The 15,091-nt window shown below is 44.1% G+C and overlaps 1 pseudogene; it reads left to right on the top strand.

Moving 5' to 3' along the window:
- The window catches only part of LOC114262059 (protein NRT1/ PTR FAMILY 3.1-like), a 31,774-nt pseudogene extending 30,676 nt beyond the window's left edge, over window positions 1-1,098 (top strand).
- The last annotated feature ends 13,993 nt before the right edge of the window (window positions 1,099-15,091 follow it).

The raw sequence follows: 15,091 nt of genomic DNA, 5'->3' as shown, positions 1-15,091 counted from the left end.
ATTGACAATATGGTGATAGCGCCTCCTCAAAAGCCTAATGTCACTACGAATCCTCTCCCACCACATAACCAAGCCCCTCCACCCCAGCAAATAAACCTCATCTATACACTGGCTGTCCCTTACGACCCCAGTATATACATCACCCCCTCCCACCTACCTAAGCCGGCGCTGTTCATCCCGAAAAGCACAGATTTGTGCATGATGAACGCGCCCACATCCCAACCTAAACCTTTGGTGGTGACTGTTGTAGATGAAGGCAAGGTTGCCTTGGTGGAGAGTGGGAGTGCTAGTTCAATGCCTGAGGGCTCTGTGGGCTTATCTGGGGAGGAATACAACTTGTGCTGCTACATTGTGCCAACCAATCATGCCAAGCCAGAGCTGGAGTTGCCAATAGGGATGGAGGTCAATGTAGTTCGAGAGGACGGACCAAGCCAGGGACTGGATGACTTAGCCAACCTCGAGGAGGACATTAACAACCTGTAGTTCTTCAATGAACAAGATCCGGGGGAATGTACAAATTAATTGGTTCGATCTGAACGGGTCAGTAGATAATTCGGGGTGGCTCAGTGATGAACCTGATGTGGATGAGGGACTTTAATCTAAGCTAGAACAGCCAGAAACAGGAACTGCTACAAGGGTTGGAACAACCGAGGACAAGGGTAAGCTGCCGGAAGACGCTAGTCTGAAACAAGTGGCTGAGGAATTGAGCATTGTTAGTACTACTGATACGAAGCAAGAAGTCGCACTGAAGTGGTTGAATAGGAAAGGGATGAGAATGATCAGAAAGTAGGAAAAGCCAAACAACCTGTGGGGGATGACTGTGATGTGAGAGTAATTACAACGGAACCAGAAAATTGCCTATCAATTGCTGGAGGAGTATGGTGGGAAGATGATGATCTGCATCTTGCCCACACAGACGAGGATTGGGGCCAAGACCTACCAGACGACACTTGGTATTTTGAGGAAGTGGATCACATGACTAGAAGTGGGCAGTACTTCAAACCCTCACACTTGGATCAACCAGAAGCATCCGGAAAGGATAAAGAGGCTAAAAAACAAAGGGAAAAGCAATTGGAAGAAGAAGCTGTACTGATGTAGCTAAAGAAAATCCAAGCAGACATATCCATCTGGGGTTTGCTCATGGCTTCGCGCATGCACCTGCAAGCTGTCCTATCAGCAATGGATAAGGCCAAGCTGTCTATCGACACAACTCTAGAACAATTAGTGGGACTTATCTTCCCAGGAGGTGCTTCACCTACTTTGACCTTCTCGGATAAGGAATTGCCACCTGAGCGCTCTGTGCATAACAAACCTTTATACATCTCAGTTGAATGTAGAGAGAAGTGGGTACCGGTTGTATTGGTGGATATTGGGTCTGCGATCAATGTTTGTCCGTCTCGCACGGCTTATGCTATTGGCTTGAAGCTAGCGGACTTTGTACCTACGGCCTAGGTGATCTGAGCGTACGATAGCACAAGTAGAGAGGTGATGGGGACAGTTCAAATCAAAACACAGGTTGGCCCAGCACAACAGGATATTGAGTTTCACATCTTGGACATTCCAGCCACTTTTAACTTACTCCTTGGATGGCCGTGGCTGCACCAAGCGAAAGCTGTCTCTTCCATTCTTCATCAGATGCTGAAATACCCTCTTGGAAATGGGGTAGCCATTGTGTTTGGAAATTCATATATACATCCTCCGCCTGAGGTCACCACACCAGTACTAGAGATAGTACACAGCGATGAGGATGTTTTCCTGTCTGGGTTTACCTTAGCTAAGGCCCGGGTCGTGCAAGATATCTTGGCTATTGATGAGGGGTTGTACGTCAGTGTTAAATCAGTCTACCTCATGAACAAGCTACAACATATACCCGGGATGGGATTAGGAAAGAGTGGCCGGAAGGGCATTGCTGCATTGGCCGAAGTGCCATATAACCCTCATACCTTTGGTCTTGGTTACACGCCTACCAAAGAGGACTAGGTAAGAAAAGGGAAAGAAATGGTAGGAAGAGCCAAAGTTAAGCAAAGTGGGAAGCACTGTGAGGTTGTGCATAGGCCAATTCAGGGAACTTTGAATGGCCGCTTTGTTCAGGAGGAGGAAGACTTCCCATTTTGAACTCTAAGAAGCGGCGTCTACCCGGCTTTGAGATTTTCTTCGACCTACAGCTGCAAGAGGATAAAGCCTCCAAGGAACAAACTAAATTAACTGCTGAGGCTGAACAGAGTATAGAGGGTGAGTCCAACAGTAATGAACTTGAGATAGGAGCAACACTGGCTTGTCTCCTTTTGGATCCTCAGATCAAACCGGAGAGCTTGGGAGATGACTTCACTGTTTCCATGATCGGAGATCAATCAGGTGTGGACCTTTCCGATGGTATTCTGGATGCATCTAACGCACCCTCTCTCATTTGGCAGCTAGAGAAGGGCTTTTTGTCCAGCAGTTCTGAATCAGGTAGTGAGTTAGAATCTAATTCCATGGAGTCTATAGAGTCAGAATTAGATTCCAGTCCTTCTGAGTCAGAGTCCGGTATTCTTGGGGTTGATAACCCGGACGCCGTAGTTTTGTCCAGGTCGTCTTTTTTCTTTTCTTTTGAGTCGGTTGTAACCGAGAAATTGGATGAGCTGGAGCTTTTGAATGAGAATGACACCACTACTGTTTTTGAGTACTTTTCTGTGCCACTTGTATATTGCATTGATCATGACTTTCAACATTTTGATAAAAACGATGAGGAAGGAATTTCTCTGGTTTTGAAACATTTGGTTGATCGAGAGGATGAGAGGTTTGTAAACCCCTTGTTGACGAAATTCTTGTAATTAATATGGGTACTAAGATGGATCCGTGTTTGGTCCAAATCGGGTCCACGTTGTCTTCGGAGCGAGCGCTTAGTCACCTTATTAAAATATTTCAAAGATGTTTTCACGTGGTCCTACGAAGGCATGCGTAGAATCGATCTTGAGATTGTACAGCACCAGATCCCTTTTGACCCCGAGGCCCGACCCGTCAAGCAGAAGCTTCAGAGAATATACCCGGATTGGGCTTTGAAGATTAAGGAGGAGGTCACCAAGTAGATAGATGCAGGGTTTTTGTTAGTATCTGAGTATTAAACTTGGTTGGCCAACATTGTTCCGGTCCCGAAGAAAGATGGCAGAATTCAGGTGTGTGTGGATTTCAGAGATTTGAACAAAGCCAGTCTAAAGGACGACTTTCCTCTACCGCACATCGATGAATTGGTGGACTTCACCGCTGGCCATGCCCTGCTCTCCTTTATGGATGGATTTTTTAGGTACAACTAGATTTTGATGGCAACCGAGGACATGGAGAAGACTGTCTTCACCACGCCGTGGGGAACCTACTGCTACAGGGTGATGCCGTTCGGTCTAAAAAATGCGGGGCTACTTATCAACGAGCTGCACCCACTATCTTGCATGACATGATCCACAAAGAGGTTGAGGTGTACGTAGACGACATGATTGTCAAGTCCAAGGAAAGAGAGGGCCACTACACCACCTTGAAGAAATTCTTACAACGGATCGGGGAATATCAGTTGAGGCTAAATCTACAGAAATGCACTTTTGGTGTCACAGTAGGGAAAATACTAGGTTTCTTGATCACACAAAGGGCATCGAGGTTGATCCTTCCAAAATCAAAGCCATACTAGAAATGCCACCACCAAGGACTGAAAAGGAGGTGCGAGGCTTTCTGGGTAAAGTGTAATTCATAAGACGGTTTATTGCAAAATTAACCTTGACTTGTGAACCACTATTTGGTCTCTTGAAGAAAGGAAAGAAATTCCAATGGGATGACGGTGCCAGTTTGCTTTTGAGCAGATCAAGCAGTACCTCCAGAACCCACATGTGTTGTCACGCCCAGAGCTAGGAAAGTCGTTGATTCTGTACCTGTCAGTTACTGACACGACTATGGGTTGCATGCTTGTGTAGGGATCTGAAGATAGAGTGGAGAAAGCCATCTATTACCTGAGCAAGACGATGCTGGAATACGAGACCCGTTACACCCCGCTGGAAAAGGCTTGCTTAGCCTTGGTATGGGCTACCAAGAAGTTGAGGCGCTACCTGTTAGCTCATTATGTAATTCTGGTTTCGAGATTAGATCCCATCAAATATCTCTTCGAAAAAATAGCACTTATGGGTAGGCTAGCTCATTGGCTGCTTCTTCTCTCTGAATTTGATTTGAAGTATGTCACGCGCAAGTCAGTTAAGGAGAGAACTGTAGTGGAATTTTTGGCAGATCATCCAGTGGAAGGGGGCGAAGTGGTAGAATACCTATTCCCAGATGGGGCTATTTTACAGGTCGAGGAAGAGATTTGGACAATGTACTTTGATGGAGCATCTAATCAGTACGGTTATGGAATAGGGGTGTTGCTAATAGCACCCGACAATTCCCATATACCTTTAGCCTTCAAACTCTGGTTGAAGGTATCTAACAATGAAGCAGAATATGAAGCGTGTATCGCTAGATTGGAAGCCACCCTGGAACTAGGGACAAAAAGGTTGGACGTCATCGGGGACTCGAACCTAGTTGTGTCTCAAGCAAAAGGAGACTGGAAGGTTAAGGAAGAAAGGATGAAAATCTATCACCAGACCCGGGATGTTCTGATTCCTAGGTTTGAAAAGCTAACCTTCGCGCATCTGTTAAGAGAGAACAACAGTTTTGCTGACGCCTTATCAACTTTATCTTCTGTGATAGACATCCCTTTGGGAGTTCGGATGCGTCCGATCATTATTGAACAGAGGTATGCACCAACCTACGAGTTTATCACCGTAATAGATGAAAGGGAAGATCAGAATCCCTGGTATTATGACATCTGGAACTTCTTGGAAAAGGAGGCCTATCCACTAGGGGCAAATGTCAAAGATAAAAGGGCAATATGGCAAATGGCTACACAATTTATCATCTGCGGAGGTAAGTTGTACAAACCTGGTCATCTGGGAATACACAAACTGTGTGTGGATGCAGAAGAGTCAAAGCGCCTAATGGAGGCCATCCATGGAGGAGAATATGGAGCACACATGAGCGAAGTAATGCTAGCTCGAAAGATTCTCAAGAAGGGCTACTACTGGTCTACTATGGAGGAAGATTGTATTGGTTTTGTTTGGCGATGCCACAAATGCCAAATTCATGCAAATTGTGTGAACATCCCGTCGTTGAAGTTGTTCAACATGACTTCACTATGGTTGTTTTTAGTCTGGGGAATTGGCGTCATTGGGGCAATTACATTGAAAGGGTCAAATGGGCATGAGTATATCCTGGTGGCAATAGACTACTTTACAACTTGGGTCGAGGCCCAATCCTATGCAATGTTAAAAGCGTCGCATGTAGCCAAGTTCATCAAGAATAACATTATTTGTCGTTATGGGGTCCCGAATGAGATCATTTCACACAATGGCTCCCATTTTAAGAGAGAAGTGATCGACTTGTTGGAAAAATACAATGTGGCTTTTCATAAGCCATCCACATATAGGCCGCAAACCAATGGAGCTGTCGAGGCCACCAACAAGAACATCAAGCACATTTTGCAGAAAATGGTTGAGACTTATAGGGACTGGCCAGACAAATTACCATTTGCTCTCTAGGGCTATAGGACTTCAATTCGGACATCTACTGGGGCAACTCTGTATTCTCTGGTTTATGGAATGGAGGCTGTTCTGCCAATTGAGATAGAGGTTCCGTCGCTGTGGGTTATGGCTGAGTGCCGAATAGTAGAAGCTGATTGGCAGCAGAGCAGGTTCAAGGAACTGATATTGTTCGACGAGAGGAGGCTGAAAGCACTGTATCATGTTCAAGGTTATCAACGTAGGATTGCCAGGGCTTTTAACAATAAAGTTAAGTCTCAGAATCTTAAGGAAGGGGATTTGGTGCTCAAGGACAACCGAGCTCCCATCCATGACCCTAGGGGTAAATTCAGACCCAATTGGACTGGTCCTTACATCATCAAATCAATTTGGTCGGGTGGAGCTGTCATTCTTATGGACTTAGATGGCCTAGAATTTTCCTTATCAATCAATATGGACAAGTTGAAGAAATACTATCCTTGAGTGGCTCGCTAGGCCAAAAACCCGGAAGGGCGACCTAGGCAAAAGTTAAAGCACAAAAAATTTGAAATAAGAAAAATTGAGCTCGCAAGGTTGAAAACCCAGAAAGGGCAGCCTTGGCAAAAGTTAGAGCGCAAAAGGAGAGCGTTAATACTCGAGTGAACCCAAACTAAACTACGTAAGGCCTGATTCGCATCTTCAGGATACGTAGGCAACTTCATTCTAAAGTCTGGCCGTAAACACCTCCAAATCAACAGAGTCCATATGTTTGATCAAGGCATCCTTGCCTGTTCGTTATTTGAAAAATAGGTTGTGATCCTTACCCTGAGAGAAAAGGTGACTACAGTGTTGAGCAGTACTATTCAGGCAAGGGACAATTTTCCATTTTTGGATGCGGGGTTGTACACCTCGAGGATAGATTCCATGTGGGCCAAGTTGTGATCCTTATCGAAAATGGTTTTGAAAAGTTTTGATAAAAGTTGATTTTGTTCAAATTAATCTTTTTACAACTCAGACCATTTTTGGACCAAAAGAAAAAATTTAGTACCCACAACTCTAATTTCATTGATTTCAATACAAAGTTCTCCAGCTCTTGGTGCAAATCAAAGTTGTTTTTTATTACATTTAGAAGAAAAACTTGAAAAGTCAGATCAAAGCAATAAACTAGGGGCATAGATAAATCAGGTGTTCCTGTGTCCCCTCCCAGAGCTTGTGGAAGCTTCAGATGCTAAAGTAGGCCCGGTTTGTGCCTCATCTTTAAGCCAAGCCAGGCATTCGCCAAAAAGGGCGCAATTGAAATTGGGAGCGGGAGCCAAAAGTTCTCTTGCCCTCCATGCAGTGGGATATCGAGCTAATTGTGATCCTTGGACGAAGAATGGAGCTGGGTACTCTACCCCCTCTTTTGGGCAAGTTTGGTTGTGTCCAAACTGACGCCTGAATCGGAACGGAAAGTAAAACACACAGTGTGTTAGGCCAATCAGCTGAATGCTGGGTTACCGAGTGTAGACACCCCATTTTTGACAAACCTTAAGACTTCGACGTCATCGATTGAGCGCTCAGTGACAGTGCATGTTGTGCTCGTTTCGAGGTTCTGGAGTTTTGGCTGAGTACCTTGCCTCCAGGCCTCTGAACTCTTTGTGCTTTGGCTCGGTTTGCGGACCAAACCTTATTTCCCTTCCCTGGAGGGAGGGAGAGGTCTAGTAGACCACCTCTTTGTGGTCGTAGACCACTTTTCGCGGTCGTAGACCACCTTTTGAGCTTGGAGACTAGTTTTCGATTTTTGGAGCCTTCAGCCGCGTGCCTTGACTCGGGACCACTTAACGTTCTCTGTTTCGCATGGTTTTTGAACCACGCCTTGTTTCCTCTACCTAGAGGAAAACTGCGGTCTGGGAGACTACTTTTGTTGTCATGCACCACTTTTGATGCTCGTAGACCAGTTTTCGAGGCTCCAGGCTACGTGCTGTGCCTCCCGAACTTTCGTTTTGCATCCTTTTTGGTTTGTTTTTTGTAGCAACCTTGTTTTTCTTGTTTGGAAGGTGGTACAAGGGTGGGAGACCAGTACTTCCCCTTGGAGACCACTTTTCTTCCTGCTAGCCAGTTTTCTGGTCTGACAACTGGTTTTCTTGGTCTTTGGGCCAACTTTTTTGGTCGGCCACCACATCACCACCTTGCTTTCAGTGTGTAGACCACCTTTGCACAGTGGCCAAGCACTTTTTATTTTGGCTGACCACTTCCACTGGTCGGCCGACCAGTAGAAGTAGCTGGCCGACCACTTCAACTGGTCAGCCACTTTCTAGCTCATTCCTGGAAATATTTTCTTCCAGCTGGCACAGCTAGAAGTCACTGAAACCATCCTCCATACACGTATGGAGGGATGGATTTAAGCCCTTAGCTTCCTCAAGAAGCTTAAACTGTTATTCTCTATATAAGAGAACCTCCTCCTCCCTCCTCTAGGTTCAGAAAAAAATGCCTTGAGAGTTATAGATACACTCTTGTATCTATCTTGCCCTTTACTTCATATTTGTGCTTCAAAAGTGTAGTTTTATCACACTTTAACACACAAACACATACTCAAACAACATCCTTTTGTTGCTGAGGTGCTTAGGAGCTGGTTTTGGAGTTCTTGGACTGGTTTGAGCTCAAAGAAGCTGCTAGAGTTGTAGCTTTGAAGGTGCTCTTCAAGAGTGAGCTTTTAACCTTTTAAACCCCCATTTTTGCTTAAGCTTTTAGCCCTACTTGCATGTTGTTTTAAGCTTACCTTTAAACTACAAAAAGTTCTATTTTTCAGTCCTTGTTATGTTTGTTTGAGGTCACTTTTGCATTGGGGGTGATCTACTCCCTCTTAGGCCTTGTTAGGCCTTGTTTTGAGCCATCCCTTGGGCTCTTGTTTGAGCCTTTGCATGACCTTTCTACCACTGAAATCCAGAGGATTTTCAGTGGTGGAAAGGTGGTTTTGTGGTCCCAAATAGAAGAGGGTCATCCCCTCTCCTTGTGTTTTGTATACTTGCTTCATATGCCTCATGTTTGAGCATGTTTATTAAGCTTGTGTTGGCTTGTTCTTAGCATGTATTTGGGGTTATTTTGTGATGGCATGCCACTGTTTTTGGTTGTCTTGATCATCCCGTGCATGCATAATACACTTGTAGTGTAAACCTTACAAACTAGCTTTGTGTGTCTCATGTTTGAGCATGTCTTTCTAGCTTGTTTTGGGGCCACCTCAGTATGTTTTTGGTGCTATTTTAACATGCCTTAGATCTATTTTGGGTTGGTTTAGTTGGCCTTTGCATGCCTTATGCACTTGCAGTGTAAATTTCATAAACTAGTCTTGTATGCATCATGAAGTAGCATGTCTTTCTAGCTTATGTTGAGTCCATTTCAGTAGGTTTTTGGTGATGTTTTGCCATGTCATACCTCTGTTAAGGTTTGGTTTGGTTAGCTCTTGCATGCTCCATACACTTGTAATGTAATTCCATGAACTAGCCTAATGTGTGCCATGCTTTAGACTATCATTCTAGCTTGCTTTTGGCTTAACTCTAAGCAGCTTTTGTCCATGTTTTAGCATGCTTAAGCTCTGATTTGTGTTGTTTTGGTCATGCATGCCATGCTTTGTATAGCCATAGTGCATTCTAGCTTGTTAGCTTTGTGTATCAAGTCCACTAGCATGCATTCCTTGGCCTATTTGAATGATTTGGAATCATTTGTTATGTGATTTCAGTTCTTGTTTCATGTTCATGCATTCACATTTGTCGCTCATTCAATGTGTTGGAGGGTTGGCCCTTTATGCCTTAACATGAATCATTGTGTATGCCTTCATGCCTAAGCTTGTGAGCTATCATTTCAGTATGTTTTCAGGGTTATTTTGCCATAATATAACTCTGACTTTTGTTGGTTAAGTCATCCAATGCTTGGTCTTATTAGGTGTAGCGTAATCCACCTTATTTGCCTTGCATGATTCATACCTTATGCCCTTCATGCTAGCTTGTTTTGGCTTCCTTCCATACATGTTTTAGTATCATTTTGACATGTTCTAGGACTGGTTTGGGTTGCCTTTGCCATATGCTTCATGTTTTGCATAGTTGTAGTACAAATGTCTATGCTAGCTTGAAGCTTTGGGTACCATAGCATGTTTCATTTATGTTGTGTACATGATTTGGCATCATTTACCATGACATTTCAAAGTGTGTGGCATGGCCATGTTCCCACTTCATTCACTTTTCAAGTGCCTTTGAGTGTTATGCATTATTGCCTTGTTTACGGCCTAGTGTGAATGCCATCTTACCTAGGTCCTTGGGCCCCCATCTTAGCATGTTTTGGTCTTTGTTTAGACCTAATTAAGCTTTGTCCATGGTTGGTTTAATCATTTGTGCCATGTATTGCATGCCTCCTTTGTATGGTCCTTTCAATGGCTTTATGCCTTAGGCCCTCTTGCATGCTTTACTTGTGTTGTTTGAATGATTTGGCATCATTTCACACTTGATTTCAGAGCCTTTAGTGCTGTTACACTTCCATGTTTATCGCTTCTTCATCATACTTCAGAGTTGTGCTCTTAGGCCTAGTTGATGGGCCAATACATGTGCATGCTTTGTTTTGCATTTCATTCCTTTGTTTTGGTGTTATGGCCACTGATTTGGGCATGACTGAGGTCTGTCCATTTTGGTTTAAGTCCATCGAGCATGTTATGTGAATGTTGTTACATTGTATCATGTTGTTGTATGTTTTTGTTGCTTCGCATGTCATTAGCTTTGTTAAGTTGATCATGTCACATTGCATTGAGTATGCCATGTTCTTAGCATTTAGCATTGTGTATGCCATGTTGTCTACATGCTCAGGTCATATTGCATTGTGTATGCCATGTAGTTGCATTGTGTTTTGCATGCCTTGCATTGCATGTTTGCATGCTTAAGCTACATTACATGTTTGCATGCTTTTGTTGCATTGTTGTTTGGAATAGGTGTTAGTCCAAACACGAGAAATGAGGGACGTTTCATACTTGAAGTGATGAAATGTGCCTCAATTCTCGGTCGCCGACACTCTTGATCACCTGTGATAGAGTTCTAGGCTTTATGTGTTTACTTGTGCATTCATTTCACATTGATTTGTACAAATTGGCTTCTCGGCCATCATGCATCGAGATGCGTGATTGATGGCCCGAGGGTCGAGAACCACACTCCCTTGAGCTTATGAAATGATAGGGAGGGTGGTTGTACACACATATCTTGCAAATAAACTGCCATGCCCTTTCTTGCTCTCTGTTGCAGCAAATTATAGTTTGGCAGCAACAACTGGTCGGCCACCTAGAAAAACTAGCTGGCCGACCACTTTTTCTGGTCTTCGATAAAGATAGGTGGTCGGCCATGGCTGGTGGCATCCCTAAGTGGTCGACCACCCTCCTACAGGTCCCTATGCTGGAGTTTAAGCTTTCTGGAGCTTGGTGCAAAGTTCTGAGAACAAATGGGAACAGAGACAAGTCGGGGCATCGCGACGGTTTTCCGAACAAGGCGACCGGGCATGCATGCATTCTTCCCTCTGAGGGCATCTCTTTATTGCTTAACTTAGCTGCTTTGCTTAGATTAGCTATTTGGTTATGTACCTTAAGTAGTTAATGCGTTAGCTGCTCATTCGTTTTGTAATAGTTAGTTAACTAGGAATAGTTAATTAGCATTGTTTGTAATAATTAGTTCAATTAGCTTAGATTAGCTTCTTATTCGGACCCTCCTGCGATAGGGCGTATTGTTGTAATAAGCGTGCGTGTGTATGATGCATGTCTTCCAACCCCCATTTGTTTCTCCCTTTTACTTAAACTGCTTACGATGGTTAGTTTTAGGGCATATTTCGATTAGCATACCTTATGCTTTGCATGCGTGCATCCATTCATCCGTCTTGCATGCACCGGGCTCGGCGCATCATACTAACTGCATTGTATTTCAATTCCAATTTGAATACATGTATCAAGTTGCATTTCACATGACATCTTAGAATAGCCGAGCCTATTTTAGTTGCATTTTCGTATGTGTTGCATTAGCCATTTTAATGTGAACTAGGATCAAGCATAATTTCTAACTAGTTCCCTGTTTTGGCTCAGAGTACACTGTAAGTGTTTACGCTTTAGCATACTGCATGTGTGTTATTGATTTCCATGAAAGCATGCTTGCCATGAGGCTAACTGCTTATATGATTAACTGCCTGAGTGCCTGTGGGTGAAGGTTGGATTGCTTGAATTGGAACAATTCATTGAAATCTGTGATTTAGCCTACTTGCGAGTAGCAACCTTCAAACCATTTTCAAACAAACGAACATGTAATGTTTTGTTCCAACTTAGGCGATCTAGTCTATACTTGTATGCTGTGCGCATCACATAGTAATTCTAGGTTAATAATCGGAATAAGAACACATGTGTTTTCAAAAAAACAAGATATCATGTTAGTAAAGGCCGATCTTTGATTGGGCGAGCCGGGGTGCTCATTGCATGACCTTTCCCTCTCGTACCCAAGTTCCTGAGCCGAGGCAACTTTGGTGATGACGGACACGTGGCCTTAGGCACGAGTCAGGGTTTCCTAAATTTTTTCAAAATAAAATATTTAGGTGGCGACTCTGTATTTGGCAAAGCAGTCCATGTTTGGCACTTCTTTATTAACATCAGTTTTCCAAAACAATTTGCCGGATTTGGACTCTTTGGTGATTTATCAATCTTACATTGCACTTTGTGAGATCAGATTAAGAACAATGACATTGAGTCCGAACTGTAGTAGCTAATGAACAAAACGGATTTTTGCGCCTTCCCGCGCGGAGCCGTGACGTTCGAGCGATCTGCAGTTTCTGGCGACTCCGCTGGGGACTTAGAGAGCTTAACGCGAACTCATGATATCTTGTTTTGACTACACTTATGTGTTTCTTTGCATTGCATTTGCATTGGTGCGCCTAGGACACCGTGTTCGCCGTCTGCTATTCCTGAACGGTTTGCCTAAGGCTGCATGCCATAAGGGTGACTGGTTACGGGCTCTACCACGATGGGAACACAAACCCCGGTTGTTTCCGGGGCACCCTTTTTGACCATTCGATCCAGTACATATCGGAATTCGTAGTGACTATTCCAAACTAGGACATGTTACTTACCCGATGGTAGGTTGTTTGAAACCGTTGTGTGCGTAGTAAAATCCTAGCTCCTGACAAAATAGGACAGGGAAACCCTACCCTCCATAGGGGTGTTTTGGCTCTCACTTGCATGATATATACTGTCATAGTGTGTCTCTACAGAGTTGTGTATATCAGTTTGCAAGTCTGGGTATCAAGCCTGAGGGCATCAGTATTTTGGGAGAATCAGTTTTACCTAGCTTCAGAAGGCTCCAAATATCTACCCTGTACATTGGACTTTTGTTGATAGACTTTGTCAGGTCAGAGATTCAGTTCAGAGTAGCCAGTGTTTTCCTTCGCTGAGGCAAGGCAGAGAAAAGCCAGTCAAGGCTCACCGGTTCATCTGATCCGTTAGTCACCAGTCATATCACCTCTGCTCAAATCAGCAGACTCATGATGACACAGAGTTCAGAAGAAATTGTGGTCATGGCAGCAGCATTAAACCAGGGAATCACCATGCAGGGTGAGACCAACGCTGAAATGCAACGCCCATCTGGGGCACCTGCCACGCATCCAGTCTTGGAACCCCAATCATTTCAAACCCGTGAGCCCACTACTTTTGAGCTGATGAGAATGATCAGCGATCTTCAGAGAACTGTGGCTGATCTAGCCTTTGGACTATCAACTCCGCCATCAACCACATCGCATGTCGAAAATTTCATACCAGAGGACACCCCACTCTTAGGGCGAATTGTAATTGAACTCAGCCAACCTGAAGCCATCCCAAGTTTGGGCAATGACATGTCAACAACAACAGGGCTCTGCTCTGATGTAACGACCCAAACTTTCGACCAAGCTGAGGCAAGTGGAAAGAATAAGGTGGGGGCGGACATTGATCCCTATGAACACCTTTTGTGGGTTGTTGAGGCTTTGAAAGCCGAAGGACTGAACAAACAGCAAGTGCTCACAGTTGTTGCAAAAACTGTGGAAGGCGCTTTCCTCACTCAGAATGAGAGCAGTTCAAAGTAAGGGGAGAACCAGGAGAGGGGCCATCGTACCAGAAACGATCCTTTGAGCTCTAATCCTGCACTCAAAAGAGATCAGAAAGCCAAGTCAGCACCTGCTGACCCCTTTGCTAGTGCGCCCAGCAAAAATCTACAAACCTCGAAGTATCTACCCCGAGGTCGCAGGGTCTTCCATGCCCTCTATATGCCTTTCTCCAAGGCTCTTCAAATCCTTGTCGAAAAAGGCTATCTCAAAACTCTTGAGCCTCAACCTCTCCCTGGTCGTCTTCCACCTGGCCATGATGCTACCTAGTACTGTGCCTACCATCAACAAACCGATCATAGCACCGACAGTTACTTTTGTCTTCGCCACGAAGTACAGGATTTGTTTGACAACGGAGTCCTCATCCCACCAAGCTTAGCAAAGTCTATCGTCACTGGATCAGTAAACTTGGGGGATAATACGAGTATATGATTAGGGGATGAACCACCTGCGGGCCCCGCTCAGTTTACTCCAGATGTGGCATATGGCACGCACTATTTTGAACATTTGCGAATGCTAGTTTTTGTACTTTCTGACTTGGGTATTGGGTCTGTCTTGTTGTGTTGTATAGAATCAGTCTTTTTGTACTGAGTCGGTCAGGTTTTCTGTCTTGTTGTATCGAGTTAGTCCTATTTTGTTAGAGTTGGGTGATTTCGGGGGTGCTACCTCAGACATCACTTGCTTGTTTTGTGTTTGTCTTTTCACTTTCTTTTGAGTCTGTTTCTGCCTTGGAGCCAGTTACGCCAGACGATCTGAATGAAACAGTAGTGGTTTTTCATGCTTCTGTGTTTGTTTTTGCTTTGAGCTAGTTGTGCTAGAAAAATTTAAATGAAATGGCAGTGCTTTTTGCCTACTTTTCTATGCCTTGAAGTCATTGCATTGACCTAAGTTTTTCAAAACTTTTTGAACACTGTGGTGAAAACAAAGAGGAAGAGATTCCTCGGGATTTGCAAAAATTTGATCAACTGAGAGAACGAAAGACATGCTAAGCCCTTAATGAATGTAATCATGCTTGTTAATGTGAGTACTGAGAAGGATCCCGACTTGATCCAAATTGGTTCTACATTGTCTTCGACGCAGTGATTAGTCGCTTTCTTAAAAGATTTCAAAAAAAATGTTTTGCGTAGTCCTGCGAAGACCTGTGTGGAATCGCTCTTGAGAGTGTGCAGTCCAGGATCGCTCTCAGCCTCGAGACTTGACCCCCTTGCTTTCAAACTTTGAACCTGGATTCAGAATGTTCAAACGGTCAATTACAATGTGAGGCCTGTGTGGCCAGATTTGAAGCAGCCCTCGAACAAGAGGCAAGAAAGTCAGATCAAGAGAATCAGATGTCATCAAAAGAAGCTTGCGAAGCCAGGTCAGAAGCACCCCTCGAACTAGGGGCAAAAATGTCAGATGTGCTCGAAGAGTCAAAAATTGGGATG

The sequence above is a fragment of the Camellia sinensis genome, chromosome 12 (genome assembly GCF_055761805.1).
Source record: "Camellia sinensis isolate YWXY chromosome 12, ASM5576180v1, whole genome shotgun sequence".
In the NCBI taxonomy this organism is placed as follows: Eukaryota; Viridiplantae; Streptophyta; class Magnoliopsida; order Ericales; family Theaceae; genus Camellia; species Camellia sinensis.
This window is presented reverse-complemented; position numbering and strand designations above follow the sequence as displayed.